Source organism: Lissotriton vulgaris, chromosome 9, assembly GCF_964263255.1.
Source record: "Lissotriton vulgaris chromosome 9, aLisVul1.2, whole genome shotgun sequence".
Classification (NCBI taxonomy): Eukaryota; Metazoa; Chordata; class Amphibia; order Caudata; family Salamandridae; genus Lissotriton; species Lissotriton vulgaris.
The window spans coordinates 226310675-226331650 of record NC_141697.1 but is presented as its reverse complement, the minus strand read 5'-3'; the positions used below and the strand labels follow the sequence as shown (position 1 = coordinate 226331650).

At 47.0% G+C, this 20976-nt stretch overlaps 1 protein-coding gene across 1 annotated transcript in view; it reads right to left on the bottom strand.

Annotated features, from left to right (window-relative positions):
* The window catches only part of SEC23A (SEC23 homolog A, COPII component), a 981910-nt gene extending 975082 nt beyond the window's left edge, over nt 1–6828 (bottom strand). The window contains exon 1 of the mRNA XM_086937358.1: nt 6446–6828. The gene's annotated coding sequence lies outside the window, so the exon portion shown is untranslated. The remainder of the gene's footprint in view (nt 1–6445) is intronic.
* Nucleotides 6829–20976: the final 14148 nt, after the last annotated feature.

Here is a 20976-nt window from a genome sequence, read left to right as displayed (position 1 = left end):
GTAGACTAATCTTCGTCATGGTGGAAATGAAGGTCTAAGACATGCTATTATATATGTCTAGCTGTTGAACCAGTACGGAACAGTTTTATTCAGATTTTATATCTTACATTTTAAATATCAAGAGTGATGAACTGATTAACATACTAATGCTTCAAGAGAATGAATCTGTATGTTGTAAAGTTGTTAAATGTTTTAAGTTTTTCTTGAAACTGTATTGAAATCTGAATATGTGAAGTAGAATAGTTTAATTGTTTTATAGTTTGTGACCCAATGAACTAATTGATGTATCATTGTTTCTGGAGAATGATGTGGTATGCTGTAAAATATTAAAATCTTTCAAATTTTCCTATAAACTGTTGTATATTTTTGTATATGTGTTTTATAAAGGTTTAATCGTTTTAATAATTATTGATCTTGTTTGAGGTCTGAATCAAACTTTTGACTTGACTTAAAGCTCTTGCAGTAAACAACCCTTAGAATATCAATACCCTTACATGATGGAACTCGAACTCCACCCTTGGGATGAGGCTCCTCCTCTGTGCTAAATACTTACTTAATGAATAATTGTCCCTGTCCACACTGGACGCGGTTATAAAGGTATCCAGTTAACTAGTCTGCCACTACCAGCCAAGAAATAAAAGAACTGGACAGCCTGCAAACCAACACTGCCGTCACAGCGTACACCACTAAGGTGCTGGACATTGCATCTCTGGCAACTGAAGTTGGTACTTATGAGCCTTAACAGCCTTTACAATACAGCCATTACCTTTTCAACGATCCTTAACAATGCATATGGCTTTACCACAAACGTTTTACCACACATATACCTTTACGATACATGCCTTTACAAAACAAATGTAAGTATTTTGCAGGTAAGTGGTAAGGGTATTTGGGTGGCAAGGGTATTGTTCTGGCAAGTGTATTTTTAGGGTTGGGTAGGGGTATTTGGGTGGCAAGGGTATTTTTAGGGTGGGTAAGGTTAATTGGGTGGCAAGGGCATTTTTATTGTTCCCAGTGCACCCTGTGAGTCAAGGCGCTGGACCTGCGTAGTCAGCAGTGGGGTGCCTTCGCGACCAGGGCTGGCCACAAACATATCCAAATGAGAAGCACCCAACATTGAAGGAACCACACACAAACGTGTCTTCTTCTTTTTAATTGCAAGGCAAGCAGAGCAGCCACATCTCCAGTTTCAAATTAGGAATTTTACCAAAAAGTCTATACGGGTTACGGGCGTTCCTCGCCCTTGATCACTGGCTTGGTTTTGTGGTACAGACATGCGCTGTCAAGACTAATACCTGGTAAAGACCACGTTGTTAAGGCATGCGTTGTTCCATCATACATCCACTAATCAGTGCTTTAAATGGGCCTGTATTCACAGGTACCAAGTACCAGTACCTTATTTTCTCCTCTTCTGCACCAGAATGTTTCCTTGGAAAAGGACAGTACCGATACTCATAGGGGCCTTGCATCAAAACCGGTGGAGCTGCGTTCATTAGCTCTAACCGGCAGCAACTTTGGCACATTTCTTAAAGCGTGTCTTTCAAACAGGGAGAAGGCCTGGGCTGAGCTGGTGCAAGAGCACCTAAACCACAGTTCTTCGCTGTGGATTATGAGAGAAGTAGTGTAGCTCGGGGGTGTTTCCTTTATCTTCGCATCTTACCCAGTAAGTGACAGTAAAACCAAAAAATGATGCTGTGTTGGTTGCATTGTTCATGGCAGTACCGCTTTTAAGCATGCCCTTTATTTTACAGGCCTGAAAATCATCATCCAGGAACAATTTAAATTAAATGTGCATGCGTGAAAGAAAATACCTGCCCTCTCCACAAATTTCCTCAAAGTAATAAAGGTTTTATTTTTAAACACATTACAACAAAATATTTGGTAACAAGACAAATGTGATAACTCTATTCTGGCTTGCTTAACCCGATCGCAACAGGTTGTATTTCAAACATAACCTAGCCCAGGGTACAAAGGCACTTTAGTAACTGGTGGTTAATGCATTTGCTGGAAAGTTCCCTGGGCATTCTAATCAAATGTGCCTGCAGGAAAGCATAGCATGAAACATGCTGATCACAGATTTATATTTTATGTACATTGCTCAGTTAGTTACTATTTTTGTTGCCGAGATCCTTGGGTTACCTGCACATCACTAGTCAAAATCCTGTCATATAGCTTAGTTACGTATGATCCTTCATCATGGAAATGCATGCAAACTACAACGTATATGTTTAGAACTTTACTGCATTTCCTCAATATTCAGTTATTCTAAGGTTGCTAAAAAAAGAGTTACTTTTGTTAATAATAAACATGTATTAGTAAGTGCTATATAAATGATTATTAGTGTAATAACTGATGGGCAGATACATCAGGCGCTCTTACAATGCATGCAGATTTCTTGCTAACAAAGCTTGGAAAGGTTAAAAACCTAGTGCCGTCCCTTGTCCCGCCCATAAGCTCACCCAAAACTCAACCCCAAGTCCACCACTCCTTTTGATGAGGACCTGCACTTATTTTTTTCCCCATTTAAGGCACTGGTACTATTCAAACAAGAGAAGCAGTCGTCAACATTAATTCTGTTGTCCGATAACCCAGTTCATGGCTAGTGTCAGCAGTGAAGACTGATCACATCTAGCCCATAGGCGATGTCATTTCGCAGTCCCTTAGTCCTTAAATACTCTTTAAACTGTTTCTTTTATCCATGTTGTTTTCAAAAACGATCCGCACTTTTTTTGGTAGTACTTGCGTTCCCAAGTCTTAGATTGTGATTTGTCTACTTTGTGAGAGAGTATACCTGGGTTGCTTCTTAAGGCCACTAGTTACATGTGTTTTTGGATCCAGACAGACACCGTGCCAAGCAGGGCTGCCTCAGTTCAATGAATTGTGAGATCAGGGTTACGCCAACGAAGAGGAGAGCCAGAAGCAAGTGCCGAGATGTTATCCCCCATTCCATATCATAGGCTTCTTCCTTTTGAGCCATAAATTGTCTCTAATCAATACAACATCAAGCTGTATTCGGCCACAAAGACCATAAAAGCACAATAAACACACAGTTTAAAACCATCAAATCACAATAAAATCATGCCAATATCAACTGCCCCCTACATTTAACAGAAAAGTAAGAATACTTAAAAGAAATATTTTTAAATCCCTGTGAATTACAAAATTTCATGATGGCTTTTTTGGTCTACATATAGAAGTCCTTTCAAACTCGTAAACTTGAGCTAAAGTGCATATCTCCTCAGTTTCAGTGCTTGGGTAATAAAATGCAAGACTGAGCAGCATATAGTTTTGGACTCCAAGCATTGGAATAAACACAAACCCTCCTGGTGATTATTAAACATCTTACTCCTAAAATTGGGAACAGAAACCATAACCTGAGAGCGGCATATAGAGTGCAAAAGAGCTTAAAGTGCTTTATTGGTTGATGTGATTTCCCATCACACAGACTGTAAGGTAGTGATGGAAACTAGGTACCTGGCAGTAGGAAAGCCACCAAAAAGTGAAGAGTGTTCCCGCGTAACCTAGTCAGGTAGAACCTTAGCTCGGGTTCATTTACCCAGGTCAAATTGGGCTCCATACCTTTAGATGTAAAAAGAGGTACGTATGATTGAACCGTGATCAGGTCTAGTACCTTCATGAGCCTAGCGTCCTCACCATACGCAATATATTTTATCTTTTATTAAATTCTTTGCATTTAGGGGTATTTTATCTGGTTCTACAAATAAGTCACTCCGTTCCAGATCACGAAAAGTGTTCTTAATGTACTTGAGCGACGGTATTGCAATCATATCGGTCTTCATGAGGCAATCTTTCATTATATTACGGGTGAAGCCCAGTTCCTGTGTGTTCCAAATTTTGCACCATAAACTGAATGAAGGCCATGCCTACTGTATCCTCCAAAAACCCCACGCCCAGCTCCTTATGGATAATAAAACTTGGGGTGGTCTTTGGGGTTCCCAATAATCCATTTAAAAATGTATTTTCTGCTCCTTGTAGAGCCTTAGAAATAGACTACCCCGTACCCCGGCCCTGTATATGCCAGTGCAAAGAGCTTTACTGTTATAGAGCAATATCATTTCCCGGAGGGGGTTTTGTCCTCACTTCTTTGCAAAACGAAAAATTGATTCAGAAGCTGCCTCCATCCCATCTTCTCTGAATTAATAACCTTTCCTAGTTCATGTTCTCATTAAAAATTTTGTTTTTTGAACCTCAGTCCCCCCAATAAGAAATGTTTTTGACCGGGTTTTCTTTGGCCATAGGTCATAAAATTTCTTTACATTCACCTTCAGATCTTGCATGAAATGATTAAAACCATTTAAAAGTGATTGCAACCTATTTGCTGTGCGCACAATTAAAACTGCATCGGCCGCAAAAAATAGTACAGGGACTCAGCGGGTGCCAATTTTGGAGACGTCACAGGTGCAAGAAATTAAAAAGGTCACCAAGGCATTTATATACGCTAAAAATAAAAAAGGGCCAAAATACGGCCCTGTCTCACTCCACGCTTGACTTGAATAGGGGGAGTATAGTGTCCCTGTTGGGTATAGCGGACCCTCATATGGGTATCTTGATGTAAAAGTTTTTAAAGCATGAACTAATGCAGCATCAACCCCTGCATGGTCCAAGATTCCCCCTAAAATGCCCCTGTCCACTAAGTCAAAAGCATAGGTCCATGAAGGCCATACGTATGGCCCCTCTCCTTGCCGTAGCATATTTTCCTAAGATCAAAGTTGGGTTCAGAGCTTGCTCGGTGGTCGCCAAACCTGGGCGAAAGCCATATTGCACTTCCATAAAGAAAGAATTATCTTTCGCCCACTCCTCTAATTTTACTGAAAGTGCCCTACCAAAAATTTAAACTGAGGTGTCTATCTCTAATCAAAAGATTTAACTTGATGTACAGCAAATGCATCCACCACCTGAGCTATCCTGCCAGAGGTATGACTTAGCCATGTGTCTCAAACCACCAAGGAACCTTACTGCACGTGAAAAATCACATTACCGCCACCTAGTGGCATTAAAGAGACCCTTGCCCCAACAGCTCTCTGGAAGCATGCCTACTTTGCACCCCACGTAGCTCTTGCAGTCCCCGAGGGCTTCCAGTGAAACGGGTTCTGCAAGTGCACAGCACCGTCGGTAATACAGTTGCCATTAACTTTACCTGTAAAAGGCCTGTTTTTATCTGGGCAATGTGTGCAAGAACCCTCCAGGAAATCCAATTTTGCGATACCAATTCCGGGTACATTGCATCCGTATAACAAACACCACGATACATGTTGCTTATTCCCTAAGAGTATCTCCTTTTCCCAGAGTGCGTTTCCATAGAACTGTTTTTCACGCAACATTCGGTCTTAATTGCGCAGAAGTGGCCTCTAGGTGTCTGTGTGACAACAGGTTGTGGATGGGTGTTCAAAGCAGGGCACGACTGACAGCTCTGCATGTTATGGTGAAGGCAGTGGAGTTTCTCACGTGCAGAACGTGCTCATGGGAACCATAGTCTCTCTTCATTGCGCAACATCAAATTGTCACTAATAAGACAATGAGTTAAGTATATTAATTAATTACACTCAGCTGTTGAATTATAAGAAACGCGAACTATAAGGAAATGCTGCGTAAATTGATTCCTCTACAATATATCTGGTTCAATTTAAAGACCCTTAATTGTATGTCTCCTTAAGACCCTCAGGCTTCTGTAGCATGTTCCAGTAGGATGCTCAGTTGTAGCAATCAACCACGTTATTATCCCGACCGCACCACTTGCGAATTCCGACCGCTGACAGTGAATCCCAGCGCTGCTGTGCTCTCTCTGCCAGCCTTGTGACCACAGACATATCCCAGCGCTATCACCTCTTACCATCTTTACAACTACACTCCAGCGGCCTATCCCTAGTCACCTGCAGCTGGAGTTTACCCTGCTCCACGCCTCACGCTGCCGCTGCGCCATGAGGAGCCGAAGATCACATAGGTGCGCGGCACATAGGTGCGCGGCACCCACCCATACCAAAAACAGGAGCACTTCTTTAACTACACTCCAGATGTCACTGCCCTTTACACCACCTCCCCTTTCACTGCTGGGATTATCCCCTCCATCCAATACTGCAATTATTTAGCGACACATTCGGGTAATGTTCGCGCTATAGAAAATTGCATTAAATAAATAAACACAGTAGGAAGACCCCCTCCCCAAGTTGCTCCACACACACGTTTTTGGGAAAAACTTTAAACACTTAAATCATTCTACAAGTGACCTATAATATATATTCACTTGTCATTTGCGAATGCGTGTATATGCTGTCTCAATTGCTATGTTTGAGTTTCGGCTCTCGGGGCGCCACAGACCCCCGCTTTGGCTCTGCATTGCTACATAAGTGGAGCAGCGGCGCAGGAGCCCTGGGCTCGTGTCAGCCCCTCTAAGAGTTTTCACTAATCAGACAAGTTGCCCATTTACCTTCCTGAAGTGTGGGACGGCCCAGCTCGGTGTCTGTCACAAACGGCGCTCCTCACGCTCACACCCACAGGAAGTCTTCATACCCGGGTCACTCGTCCCAAGAACTCCTGTTCCTCGCTCGCACCCGGTGACAGCTCGCAGCCAGCCCAGCACCCGCCGTTAACTGCCTCTCGCAGCCTACAGTGAGACAGACAAGTTGCCACCCCTCCCCTCCGAGGAGCCTTTGAGGGTCGTCCTACGCGAGCCACTCAGCGCGCAGGATGACGCCACGGCTGCAACATGGCGGCCGCCGGTGCCACGTCAAGGGAGCAGAGGGCAGCACGCGAACAGCTCCCCTCCAGCGGCGGAGGCAGCGGCAGGCAGGGCTGCCAAAAATAGGGTGCGAGAGGGGGGTGAGAAACGGGGCGGATAAATTTAGAGGCAGAGGAGGAAAACAAAACCCAGCGTGATCCAATCGTAGTATCATGACAGGCCGGCTGATGGGAGATGAACTGTTGCGTGTTTGCCTGTCAGTCGTCCTGCTGCGCAGCTTTCCTGAAATATTTGTGGAATGCGTTAAGGGGCGCAGGTTTTTCTAGCTTAAATGTTTGGACCTGCAGATATGTAGCTAGTCTCTTCAAAAACATGCGTTAGGAAAGGTTACACATTAAGTTTCAGAAATGAGTGGTGTTGGAGTGGAAGTGCAAAATCGCCAAAATCAGATTCTAGTATCGATTTTGAGCAGAACTGTACTCCAGGGTGGAGTGAGGCCACTTCTGAACTATACAGTTTGCCCATGAAATTCGCTTAATGCAATCAAAGTCCGCAAAAGACAGTTGTTTGGGGAGCGTGGAATATATTTGGTTTAGACTATTTTTGGGGTTTCATTGAGATTACCAGAAAATTCAGTGTCACCAAGGGCACAGTGTTTCTGTTGGTTTTCATTTAACAACATCATGCTTTCTGGGAATTGTAGTTCTGGTTCATTCCTGTTGCTATAGTTGATCAGCACACTTAAAAGCAATGATTTGTATACCTTCTTAACTGGCATAGAAAGGGTCCCTAGATCTTGGGGCCATCATGAAGGAGACCTGAAGGAAACATTGTTGCTGAATAAGATGACATAGGTCTTAGCAAAATTTTGTTTAATGCAGTTGTCGTTCATTCAATTGCTGCATGCGTTTATGCAGTTTAAGAATGTCTCACCGGTGTTGTTATTGCTGCTAGAGAGCAAAAGGACAATCTGGGTATCGTCCACATTTGATACCAACGAAAACCCAATAGATTTAAACAAACTAGCCAAAGGTGTAACTGTTGGACTTGTCCCTTTGTGGCTAAAGTTCCTTAAACATTTTGCCTTCCTCCTAGACCTTTTTCTGACATTATGTTGCCGACTTAGATGCTTTGGGCACTTTGCCACTGCTGATCAGTGTCAAAGTGCAAGTGCTCCCTGTATAAAGTGTTATGGTAATTGGTTGTCCATAATTGGTATGTGTGCCCTACTAGTAAGGTTCCTAGTAAAGTGCACTATGTGTGCCAGGGCTGGTGCAATGCAAAATCTTACTTGTGGGCCTGCAGCCCTATTTGTGCCACCCACACAAGTATCCCTGAAGAGAGAACTCAGGCCTGCCACTGCAGTGCCTGCGCACAGTTTGCTAACTGCCATGTTGTCCTGAAAAGTGCACCCACTTGCCAGGCCTTACCCTCCCCTTTCCATGCAAATCAGACACCCCTATAGTAAGCCCTAGGTACCCCCTTGGGCAGGGAGCAGTGTCAGTGAAAGCCTGTTAAATATTTCCTCCATTTTATACTGAAAACAATTAGCAAGAGACTTGCAGAAGGCCTGACTCCAGCCTACTGAGTTTCCAGTAGGCATGATAAGAGATCTCAAGCAAAAACCAGAACAAGGGATAGGGAAGAGATTAAAAATCTAAACAATCTTTTTTGCGGAACCTACAAGAGGCTGTAAGGAAAATGACTATATCCAATATTTGGGAAATCGACTGCACATGCCCATAAGCCTTCAACGGCGGTGGATGTAGAAGTGGAGAACGTACTACAACTGAAAGCGTCCCCAAGGAGGAAAAAGAAAGATAAGAGAAACAGAATATACAAACAACAGGATGGGGAGGTAGAGCAAAATAGAGAAGGATTCTTGCTCCACAGACTACTTTATTAAACAAAGAGAATCCAAAAGGAAGGGAAAGTGTTCAACAAGTGGTGTTGGAGCACTTAGTGTTTTGTAAAATACCCCTCACACACCAAAAGGCCCCTTGGTGTCATGCTTCATCATCGGGGTCTTCGCACCCCTCTAACGGGATGCGGCGTGCTGCGACCTACGACTACGTGGGAGCACTTATAGTTAGTTACTATATGTGGTGCATGTGTATTGGGTGTATTTACAAGTGAGTGGTGGGATGTGGTGAAGGTTTAAAAAGTACCTGGCACGTGAGTGTACTCGAAAAAAAAATTATTCTTAACTCCGGCTGGTACTATTAAAAAAAGTGCAGTGTGAGGTGAAACCTGTCATGTTAATGGACAGAACCTCTGGTGTGCGTCAACATGTTTCGGAGGCAAAGCTCCTTCTTCAGGACGGGGGCACAACTTCCCCACCTTACTCACGTTTTTTTTAAATTATGTATCAAAATGTAATAAAATTGATAAATATCAAAAGTGAAAATACTAAGAGGCTATAATGTGCCTACAGCGGTATGCTACAAGTACATTGACCTGTAGGAAAAAAGAAACAAAGAGATGGTCACCCATGTACCGGGTAGTTCAAGCAGGTGCAGTCACCTGGAACCGTACCATTCGCTTAAATAAGCCTTGTAAAAGAAGATACTGACAAAACATACAACAAAGATACACAAATTACTAGAATAAACTGGAAGTCTGGGTCTTACTTATGAAGCTTGCTTGCTTGCTTCATGAGCAAATAGGAACGTCTGGGGTGTTGCTTTTTATGCAATCTGAAGTGAGAGATAGTGTAGGAATTAAAGTACATTCTCACTTACTTAGTTGGTTTGGAGAAATGAAAGTTTTCCGTTTCATACTCACAGGTCCGGGACATACTATTCACCGTCCTACCCCATACGCTGCTCCGCTGGTGTGAGGAGAGCTAGCGGCAATCACATTTTATACCCGGCTCCTGATTGTGAGTCTGAGCAGCCGGATATGAATACATGACCAAGTATGGGTATTCCGATATTGACAGGTTAATTACATGCTATTTTTTTTTTTATTGCAAGATTTTATTGACATTTCCAACAACAGTACATATGTGTGCCTACAACCCTGAGGCCGGCTCAAAGGGTTCCATACGAATGGTATACATGCAGGCGTTCGGGCCTTCTCCGGTCGTTGGTATTCTATGGATCTGATACTTTGTTGGATCTCTAGGAACAATTTGTATACGGATATAGTAACAACTTGCATTTTGTATTTTATGTGAAACAAAAACTTAATACGTGACTCAGTATTAACACACACAGTATATTTCCTGCTTATCGGTATCAGCGCTACCCTGCTAGATGTCGTACCTTCAAGCCTCACCTGACTCCACCTCCCCTTCCAACCGCCCCCCCACCTGCTCCTCCTGTATCAGATAAGGCCTATGTCCATTGTGCGTGCCTCATTTTGTACCCCTTGCCAATCAGACAACTTCTGCCTCATCCTCAGAACTATCAATATCATCCTCCGGTAGTGGTTCGCAAATGTCCCCTCTGTAGTTGTTCCAGGGCTGCCAAATCCATTCCACTTGCGCGGGTTGGCTCTCACCTTGTACACCGCCCTCTGTTATCATGAGCGTATGCATATTCCTACTCCATTGTGCCAAGGTGGGGAGCTCCGCCGTCCCCCATTTTTGTGCAATGTCCCGTTTGGCTGTCATGAGGCCTATCGTGGTCCACAGCCTACCATAATATGTTAAGTCAGTAGGCCCCCACACATTTAGCAGGCACACACGTGGGTCTAGTGTTAGTGAGGTTTGTAGTGTTTGTGCGATGGTACGGAGTACCCGCTGCCAATATCCCACGAGGCCCGTGCAGCTCCAAAGTGTATGTATGAAAGTGCCTTCTTCACCGCAACACCTAAGACAATATGGGTGATCCGCCCTCTGCAATTTGTGTAGAGTAGTTCTCGTGTAGTATATCCTATGTAGGATTTTCAGTTGTACCAGGCGGAACCTAGCTGATATGCCTGCCTCACGTGGGGACGCAATAGCTGCGTTCCAGTCAGATTTGTCAAATTCCCCGACATCCTCCACCCATTTATCTTTTAGTTTCCCCAGTGGGTCAGGTAGGTTATTGAGCAGTTTACGGTACGTTAAGGAAGTCGCACCCTCCTGCATAAAGTCTGTAAGCAGACGGTCTTCAAGCGGTGAGGACTCCGGGGGTGTGGTATCTGGCGGGATCACTGCCTGAAGAGCATGTCTAATTTGTATGTATCTAAACAGTTCTGTGTTTCCCAATTCATACTGCTCCTGAAGGGATGCGAATGGGACCACCCCTTCTCTAGACCACATGTCTCCCACTGTTGATATGCCAATGTTGTCCCACTGGGTGAAACCCTTAGTACGCCTCAAATGTCCCAGTGCCTTGGTGTCCCACAGTGGTGTGAGTTTCGTGATGATTCCTTCCCATTGTAATTTCGATTGCGCCTTATACCACAGCTGTACTGTATGTTTGGTGGGTCCCATCAGTTTCGCCGCAGTACCCTTATGATACAGAGGTGCTAGCAAGCTGTTGGTGCCCAATTGGGCCCTGTCCACCTTAAACGCCGGGTCATCCTGTGGGGCGTGAACCCATTTGTTGAGAATCTTGAGCTGAGCCGCCCAGTAGTACAATTGCATATTAGGTAATGCGATCCCGCCGTCGTACCAGCTCCTGTTAAGCTTCGCGTGTGCTATTCGGGCTGGCCGATTCCCCCATAATAAACCCGATATCAGTGCAGTCACCTTCTGAAAGTAACTGGTAGGTATTAATGTTGGAGTATTTTCAAGTATGTACAGAAAGCGCGCCAGTGCCATCATTTTAAACAATGCTGCTCTGCCCAACAGCGTCAATGGAAGTTCCTTCCAGTGCTGTACGTCATTACGTAGTCGAATGAGAGGGGGTTGCCGATTACGACTAGAGAATTCTGTGGCGTCTCGGGTGACATATATTCCTAGGTATTTGAAGGAAGTGGTAGCCACTTCCAGAGGGCAGGACTCCGGAAGGGTCGGGAGTGGACCCTTAAGCTCATAAATTGTCGATTTCGACCAATAAATAGTGTAGCCGGACACCCGCCCATGTGAGTTGCATATTGATAGGAGGTTCGGGATACTGCTGCCCAGGTCCGTGAGGTAAATCAACATATCGTCTGCGTATAAGGACACTCTATCTTCCCAGTTATGATTCCATCTAATCCCCTTCAATAGCGGCGTCTTCCGAATAGTGACTGCCAGAGGCTCTAAAACCAACGCAAAGAGGATGGGCGAGAGTGGGCATCCCTGCCTAGTCCCCCGTGCCAAGTGTATGTCACGTGATATGTGACCATTTGCTACTACTCGTGCCACTGGGTCTTTGTATAGTAACCGGATCCATGAGATAAAATTTGGTCAAAACAACATGCAGGTAAGTACTGTGAATAGGTAGCTCCACTCCACCATGTCGAATGCCATTTTGGTTCCAATGACAGTATTGCTGCCGGTTCCGTCAACAGTGGGGTTCTCGCCAATACTCCCTGCACTCTACGAAGATTCAATGCCGTACTTCTATGTGGCATAAAGCCAGACTGGTCTGGGTGGATCAATTGGTCCAAGTACGGCATGAGCCTGTTTGCCAATAGTTTCGCTAGTATTTTCACTTCAGGGTTCAGGAGTGAGATAGGCCTATAGGACTTACATTCGTTAGGCGGTTTGCCCGGCTTCGGAATGGCCACTATGGTCGCCATCCGTTGGTCTGGGGGCAGCGTACCTTTCTCCCTACTTTCCACATACATCTGTAGAAGGGGTTCACTCAGGGATTCTGACATTGTTTTAAACCATTCAATGGGCACCCCGTTTGGGCCCAAAGCCTTGCCCGAATGGATTGCATTAATAGCCAATTGAATTTCGTCAGTTGTCAAGTTGGAATCAAGGTCTTTCGCCGCTTCCTCCGTCAGTGTCGGCAGGGACACATGACCGAGGGCAACCCGAGCCTCTTCCTCTGTCACAACTACCGCCGGGGTGTATACCTCGCTGAAGTGGTCGGCCAGTGCGTCCACGATTTCTTCCGGCCGTGTATGCACTTTCCCATGTGTGTCTGTAATTTTTTTTTTTCCAATTTATGAAAACCTTTATTTATAAACAGGGTGCACACAGCTATTCAGCCGAACATCCCGGAGGCACGGCAGCAGGATTAGAGACCAGAACTGTTTCAGTACACACAAATCTTTGCCCAGGATAAATGAGGTTAATTATAAAATTTTAAAACAGGATATTTACCGTTAGAAGGAATGAATTTCAATATAATAACAAAAAAGAGCAGAAAACGGGAAAGAAAGGAGGGATCAGTCACAGAATCTAGATCATAGAAAACAATTGGGCGTGTGAGCAAGCAAATCCAACATATCTATCGGCATCTTTGAGGCGGGTAATCAGTATACGCATGCAAGCAAACACTAAGCACACCAGGCTATTGCCCGTACATGGAGAGGCATAACAAGGAACACTTATAAGCGAAACCCACGGTCCAACTTAGAGAATTCAAAATCAGGTAATTTACTGTACCAATCCCAGAACCCAGAAAGAAGCAAAAGGAGCAGACTATCCAGTTAAACTAATGAAGAAAAAGGAGGCCATAGAAACAAGAAACGGAAAAACAATAATACCCCATCCCCACCCCCCCACCCTGCACCCCTGCAGATGGCTACGGCCTACCCCCCTAGCAGCGTGCCTATTGCCCAGCTTCCAAAAACCCGAAATATAGCAAGAAAAGGGAAATATATAAAGATAGAAAAAGGAAAAAATAAGAAAAGGAAAAAAGACGGAGGAGAAGAAAAATCACATTTGCCCTCGGTCCCCTTACCCCCCCCTGCGACGCACAGCCCCAGTCCTAAGCCTAGCGATTATATAAGCAAGTTATTTAAAATAAAACCCAGGGAAGGCGTCCGACACCGCCCCACCACCTGTAAGCAACAAAATGGCGGATCCCCCGAACTTCACTCACCCCTAAAGTCGAGATCTACAGCAGTCTCACCCTTGACCCCTTCGAATGTTCACAGTGAGTTCAGCCAACTGCACCAGCACGTATCCCGGAAAGATCAAAGTCCCAGCCAGTCTGTGAACCTGCATAAGGGGTCCGATCAAGCACCTCAGTCCGTCACGATCCACAGCCGCCATGACACTTGGCGTCTTCCAGCTAAAATACGACCATGTCGATCTCAAACTCTGGGCAAAGTCAAAACAATCGAGTAATGTTCGCAGCATCCGCCGGGTCGTATTAGCCGTAGGCTCAGGAGAAGAGAAAACCAGAAACACTTCCGTGGACGGATGCGCCGATAATGGCGGGCGTCTCTCCGGGACAACAGGTCCACTAGAACATTGTGTTCCAGGGGACAATTGCGAGGCTGCGACATGAAGGGAGTCTCGATTTGTTGGTACCGGGAATACCGTAGTCAAAACAGCCAGCTTAGGGGCAACAGGCAGGTCAGGGTCCTTGCACGATCGGGCAGTTTCGATGACATCCGCGATCGTCTTCTGGAGGGTAGAGGCCATGAAGGATCATAGCTCCCTAATGGCGGCCATCACGGTCCTCAAAGACGGCTCTTTATTACCCCACACCGCCTCCACACAGTCAGCTCCAGACATTTGAATTCAGAGCACCCGATTCTCCCGGGGACCGAAGTGCGGGTCGGGCAGGCGGGGATTGGAGGCGCACTTCCGAGCAGTGACGGGGCCTCTCGGGCGGCGGCACCAACCCGGCGAGGTGGCCGACCGCCGGGAAGGGGACCCCCGACCTCTCAGCCACCTTCAGGATACGTACACCTCCGCAGTGTGTACAGGACCGCAGGCACCTCACCAATATAGGGTTGGGAAACACTCCAGGTTAATCGTCCGTACCGCGTCTGGGGCACCCAGCCGCCGCTGTTGCACTGTAACCCGGCTGGGTCATTAATCGAGGTCCCGGCTTACAGGCGACTCTAGGCCAAGATCTTTCACATGACACAACTCCGCCAATCAGGGTGGGAAAGTTCTCGGGACCACACCGCCAGTGTCGGCAAAGCTTACCCCGCACGGGGGTGAGGCGCAAAAGCAGGATATATTTCAGGATCTTCAAGCGACAGGCGGAGGTCATCGGAGCCGAGAGTTTATGCGGCCATCTTCGTTCGTCGGTAGGCTCCTCCCTCGTCTGTCTGTAATTTGTAGTATATTCCTGCTGCCCCCCTGCTTCCTATCTAGCCACGCCAAGAGCTTACTAGCCTTGTCCCCAATGTCATAGACCCTGTGTTTGGTGGCTGCGATGTCTGCCATGGTCAGTCGCCTCAGATGGTCATCAAGGAGGCGTTGACGTAGTTGTAGGGAATGTAGTGTGTCGTCCGATGGATCCGCCATATGGGCAGTGTTGGCTCTTTCGAGTTCAAAGTCCAGCTCTAAAGCTTCCCTCCCTTGCGTTCTCTTGTGGTGTGCTATCACTGCAATGGCTTGTCCCCTGAACACTGCTTTGTACACTTCCCATAGTACTAAAGGTGATTCTACAGAGGACTGATTTTCCTCAAAGTAATGTCGGGTTGCTTTCTTCAGGTCTTTACTAACGGATGGAATTTTAAGATACCCCGGAAAGATCGGGTAAATCCTTTTACGAGTCTTTCCTAAACTAGACAGGGTTAAAGTAATTGGTGAATGATCCGATATACCCCTTGGTTTTATCTGTGCTTCGTCTATGGTAAGGAGACCGTTCCCTAATGTGAGGAAGTAATCTATCCTGGACAGGCTATTGTGCGTTGCTGAGTAATAGGTGTATTGCAGTTGTTCTGGGTGCAGTAGGCGCCATACATCCACCAACCCTTGCGCTTCCAGGAATCCATTAAGTTTGTTGGGGCCTTCTACGTGTGCTCGCACAGGGAATCTATCACGAGTGCTATGTAGTACTGTGTTAAAATCTTCCCCAATGATTAAATCTCCTTCTGGGAGTTCTAAGAGGAACTTGCCGAGGTCTGGCAGTGCCACGGCATGCAGTCCCGGTGGGATGTAAACCGAGACCACATTCAATGGCCTGCCTTCTCATTGGCCATGAACCGCCGCGAAGCGGCCCTGGTCGTCTATCTTGGTGGTCTGTATTATGTATTGGGAGGATTTTCGTATCAGTATGCCTGTGCCACGTGACCCTGAGGTGAATTCCGCGTGTGCAATCATGCGGTAGCCCCGTCTATCCATCGCCTGTGTAGCAGCGCCCACTAGATGTGTCTCCTGTAAAAGGACCAGGGCAGGACCCAATCTCTTAATTCCCTGAAAAACCAAGCCTCTTTTAATCTTATCACCCAGTCCCCTGACGTTCCATGACATAATTTGTAGCGGGGCTGTCGGGTGACTCGATCTACTCTGGCCATGGCAGTGGCTTGTAGCGGGGCCGACCTAGTACCTTTGGATTCATTCTATCCCTTACTCCGTGGATGAACCTCACCTGGGGGTGGGCCCACCGCCTCCTACGTGGGGCAGTGCGTCCGACCAGGGGCGAGACAGGTGTATCGCCAATAGACTTACTTTCGTATGCCCTTTCGTGTGTCTTGTGACGCTTCGCAGTGGTAGTGTCATACTGCACTGTGTTGTTGTGAGTCAAACCTGTAACCTTTAGGACCAAATGATCCAGAACAATAACCTTCCCCCTTCCCTTAACCGCCCCCCCTCCCTGCCCCCCTGCTACACGGATCAAACCTGCCCGCCCCCCCAACTTAGCAGAGTGCTTGCCCCATCCCCCAAACAGTGTACTTGCGCGCCGGGGTGAAGGACTCTCCGAAGTCAGAGGCCCCAGTGATATACTGGGTTAAAACGTGGACAAACGAGGAAATCAGTTTAAATCATTGTATCCTCAAAGACTGTTTGTCTCTGGATAAAGCCAATAACATCCCGTGGCTGGCGTATGTTAGAGCGGCATGCGCGAGGCTAGGGTGCCCAGAAATGTACTCTCTACCACACAATTTAAAAAAAGAGGATGTGAAGTGGGTCAAGCTGCATTTCCAAAACCTGTTAGAGTCTGAAAGGGAAACGGTTGAATTAGGTAAACCAATGGTTCGATCACTTTTCCAACTTTCCTCAACTTTAGCCATGGAACCTTATTTGAAATATGTTACCAAGCCGTACCATCGCTTTCTACTTATAAGGTTCAGGTTTAATCTAATACACCTTGTGCTCGGCTCACAATCAAAGTGGGGCTTACCAGAAAACCTACCCCCCCTGTACCTGCGATTGTTTCTCTATACAGGACACCCTCCACTTAGTTATGCTTTGTGAACATTATCTGGTGGCTCGCAAAAAATTCCTGGTACCTATTCTGAAAAATTTGAACTTTGTCCAGGTACGGCCAGCATTATTATATCTACAGATGCTGAATTCGGTACAGACAACATATGGGGTAGCTTGTTTTCTGGCAGCAGCTGCCAGACAAAATAAACTAAGAACGGCTGCTATTCCTAACAACCAAATTTGACATTTGTATAACTTTGTTGGACACCATTTAACTTTGCTGATACAGTCACTTACTTTAAACAAAATTCTTTTTGTGCTTTTATGAAGGTGTAGTAATGTCTTTTCATACATGTTTAATTGAATTTTAAACTAGCTTTGTATACTATGTTTTGCTTTTATGGTTTTAAATAACCGAATAAAGTTTCTTTGACTGACTGACTGACTGACAGAGGCCCCTCAGTCTTCTCCCCGGAGGCCCATCGCCCAGTGTCCAATGGCGGGCCTTAGGCATGCAGCACAATAAATCCAATAGAATTTAAACCTGGAAGCATTGTTCTTCGTTGTCCTCTTCACCCACATCTCCCAAGGGTGAGCCGCTTTACATTCCCCCTCCTGATGCTTGGGACTCCGGGTGACGTCCAGTGTTACGACCCTTCTGTTGCCGGTTAGATCGCCGAGGGTGGGCGTTCGTCCTCCATCCCTCCAGCCAGTCTTGCGCGGATTCTGGGGTGTCGAAGAACCAAGTTTTATTTTCCGCAACAACCCGCAACCTGGCCGGGAAGAGCATCGAATATGGGATCTCTCTCGCTCTAAGTTCTTTCTTCACCTCGAAAAACGTTCTTCTCCTGCGTGTGACCTCCGCCGTATAATCTGGGAAGAAAGCCACAGTGGAGTTCTGGAGCCTAACAGGGGGGGATGCTCGGGCAGCCTGCAAGATGGCATCTCTATCCCGGAAGTTGAATAGTCGGGCAACAATGGGCCATGGGGCCGCCCCTGGTTTTGGTTGGCCACCCGGCATGCAGTGCGCCCTCTCCATGGAAAAGAAAGTGGACAGTCCTTTCGGTTTAAGTTCATTTGTGATCAGGCTTTGAACGTATAAGTCCATGGCTCTCGTGCCTTCCGACTCTGGTACGCCAATTATGCAGATGTTGTTCCGTCTAGAGCGCCCTTCCTGCTCGTCGAGCTTCCCACGCAGTACCTTATTGTCTGTTGCCAACTTCTCCACCGCCAACTGAAGTTCAGACACATCCTCCACTAGTGATTTTGTTACCACTTCCATGGCGTTGACCTTCTCCGCCATTTTATGGAAGTCAGCTCTGATCAATGTAATTTCGGTCGAAATCGAGCCAACAGTTGTTTGTAGTTGTGCCAAGGCCTGCATCACGTCATCCAGTGTTGCCTTCTTGCCCCCTGGTGCATCCACGGATTTGCCAGCTGTCTCTCTCCCGGTCGTCGGGGAGGTGGCAGGCTTGTCGCAGGCATATCGGTGTATTCGGGTCTGTGTGGTACCACTCTTTGGTCCCTTCCCGCCATGCCGGTGTTTTTCGCGGTCGTCGGGCACTCCTGAGTCAGAGGACCGCGTCCACCCCTCCTGCGTTTAATGTTGTTCGCTGACGTCTCTGCCTGTGTCAGTGGTTGGGCAGGAGGCTTCGTATCTGCCCTGGGTTGCCCGCGAGCAGAGGACTGTGGAGCCGCACCGTCCCCTTATGCCGGGCGAGGTCTATAGGAGGAGACCTGCTCTGTAATGTCGGTTGTTCCCCGCTCTTTGGGCCTATGAGGTGTGCCGCCTTCCAGTTCCCAAGCAAAGGGTCGATTGTCAGTGGGCGCCCATGCACGGCGCTGTGTAGGGGTGCCAGACGTCCCTCTGCTGCTTGTACCACCGAGGGTGTGCACCGGAAACGAGTGGTCGGACCCACCTGTAGGGTATAACCATGCTGTGTGTGGCGCCTCTTCTCAGCGTCCCTAAAGCCAGGATGTGCTGCCCCACGGTTGCATATCTGCTGGGCGAGTCAGTCAGGCGCTTTGCGGCGTCAACAGCACCCTGTTTTCACCATGCGGGGCCAGCGCCAGAGGTGTGTTACAGGCCCCTTTAGTAACAGCCGCCCGCAGCTCCGTGGAGTCGGTGCAGGTCCACACAGTCTAGTGGCATATATGGAGTTTTGTTTGCCCCCTCAGCACCATGCGCTCCGTGATGCTGGTCCCACCGGTGGGGTTCAGAGTATGGTGCGGGCGGTTGCCCCAATCGTCCGACGTCTTCCCCAGCCGGTTAGGCCAGGCGTGCTCTTCACCCGCCTGAGGTGCACACAGTTAGTGGGTCGGTTTCACAGGCAGCCGCCACCCGCAATCGCCGTGTCTCCCAAATCCAGGCGCGGTGCACGTAGCCAGAGAGCAGTTAGTGCCTAGTGTGCAGTGTCCTCCGCTCCCCACAAAATGGCGGCTCACCTCTTTTCTGTTACTGTTTTCAGCGGCCTGCAGTTCACGATTCGGTCGCCGAGGAGAGGGGAAATGTTGGGCAGGTGCTGCCTCCGCACCTCCGTTTGAGGTCAAAGTCCGGCCGACTGGTGCACACTCCGGAGTCCGGCGCACCTTCGCTAAGCAGGGTCACTTGGCGGGAGCTTCCTGTGTGGGTCCCCCGGAGCAGCTTCACTTCCTGCTGGGCAAAGCTAACAGGACAGTCCCCGGCTTGATCGTTCCGAGTGGGCCACTCCGCAGCTCCGTCAGCATTCGGCTCCCAGACGTCGGATTTGCACACCGCTGGCCGCCGCTTGCACCGCCCGGTCCTGGGCTCTGGTTCCCTCCTGCAGGGATCTTAGGAGAGGCCGCCTCAACCACGGAGTACAACAAAAATGGCCACGCATTACCTCACCGCACAACACTGTGTGAATGACCTAAAGTGGACAGTCATCGAACAGTTACCTTCAGAGGCGGGCCTCTTTCAAAAGGAACAACAATGGGTATTCCGTCTTGGCACCGACATCACAGGCCTGAATGATGATGTTCTGTGGGGACAACTCTCCAACTAGAAAACTGACTGATTGTTTCAAATTTCATAATCATTATCTAAATGATGTCCCAAGATGATAAAACCACACTTCGGTACCCATACCAATCCTTGCTATAACGGTCTAAGTTGTAAAAATCCGCCCGTACAGACTGCACATATGATAGACCAACGCCGGCATGCGTGCGAGTAGGATCTTCGCGCATGCGCGTAGATAAAGACATGTGTGTGTTAGCTGTTCAACTACCGGCGCCCCATCAGGACACACGGAGACGTAGGATCATGATCGGATATGCCATACAAGGGCATACAATTAACCTGACCACAACGGAACACCCTTATTTGGTCAAGTCATTAAAGCATGTAATTAACCTGTCAATATCGGAATACCCATACTTGGGTCATGTAGTCATATCCGGCCGCTCAGACTCACAATCAGGAGCCGGGGATAAAATGTGATTGCCGCTAGCTCTCCTCACACCAGCGGAGCAGCGTATGGGGTAGGACGGTGAATAGTATGTCCCGGACCTGTGAGTATGAAACGGAAAACTTTCATTGCTCCAAACCAACTTAGTAAGTGAGAATGTACTTTAATTCCTACACTATCTCTCACTTCAGATTGCATAAAAAGCAACACCCCAGACGTTCCTATTTGCTCATGAAGCAAGCAAGCTTCATAAGTAAGACCCAGACTTCCAGTTTATTCTAGTAATTTGTGTATCTTTGTTGTATGTTTTGTCAGTATCTTCTTTTACAGGGCTTATTTAAGCGCATGGTACGGTTCCAGGTGACTGCACCTGCTTGAACTACCCGGTACATGGGTGACCATCTCTTTGTTTCTTTTTTCCTATAGGTCAATGTACTTGTAGCATACCGCTGTAGGCACATTATAGCCTCTTAGTATTTTCACTTTTGATATTTATCAATTTTATTACATTTTGATACATAATTTAAAAAAACGTGAGTAAGGTGGGGAAGTTGTGCCCCCGTCCTGAAGAAGGAGCTTTGCCTCCGAAAAATGTTGACGCACACCAGAGGTTCTGTCCATTAACACGACAGGTTTCACCTCACACTGCACTTTTTTTAATAGTACCAGCCGGAGTTAATAAAAATTATTTCGAGTACACT